Here is a 227-nt window from a genome sequence, read left to right as displayed (position 1 = left end):
TGCATGGATGTGACATATTGTATAGTGCACTGTTTACATTATGTTTACCTTGTCACTTGAGCCGCGTAAGTTATATTTCATAAATGTTTACAGTCCGAGCTAATTAATATCTCGATATAATAAGGAATAAAGTTTTATTATGCGTATTATGGGTAGAGTTGGTTTGTAGAAAATCTGGTGTTTTCATTTCTTCGTCAGTTTATTTTTGGTTATGTAAAGATAGTAGT

The sequence above is a fragment of the Penaeus monodon genome, chromosome 29, assembly GCF_015228065.2.
Source record: "Penaeus monodon isolate SGIC_2016 chromosome 29, NSTDA_Pmon_1, whole genome shotgun sequence".
Classification (NCBI taxonomy): domain Eukaryota; kingdom Metazoa; phylum Arthropoda; class Malacostraca; order Decapoda; family Penaeidae; genus Penaeus; species Penaeus monodon.
This window is presented reverse-complemented; position numbering follows the sequence as displayed.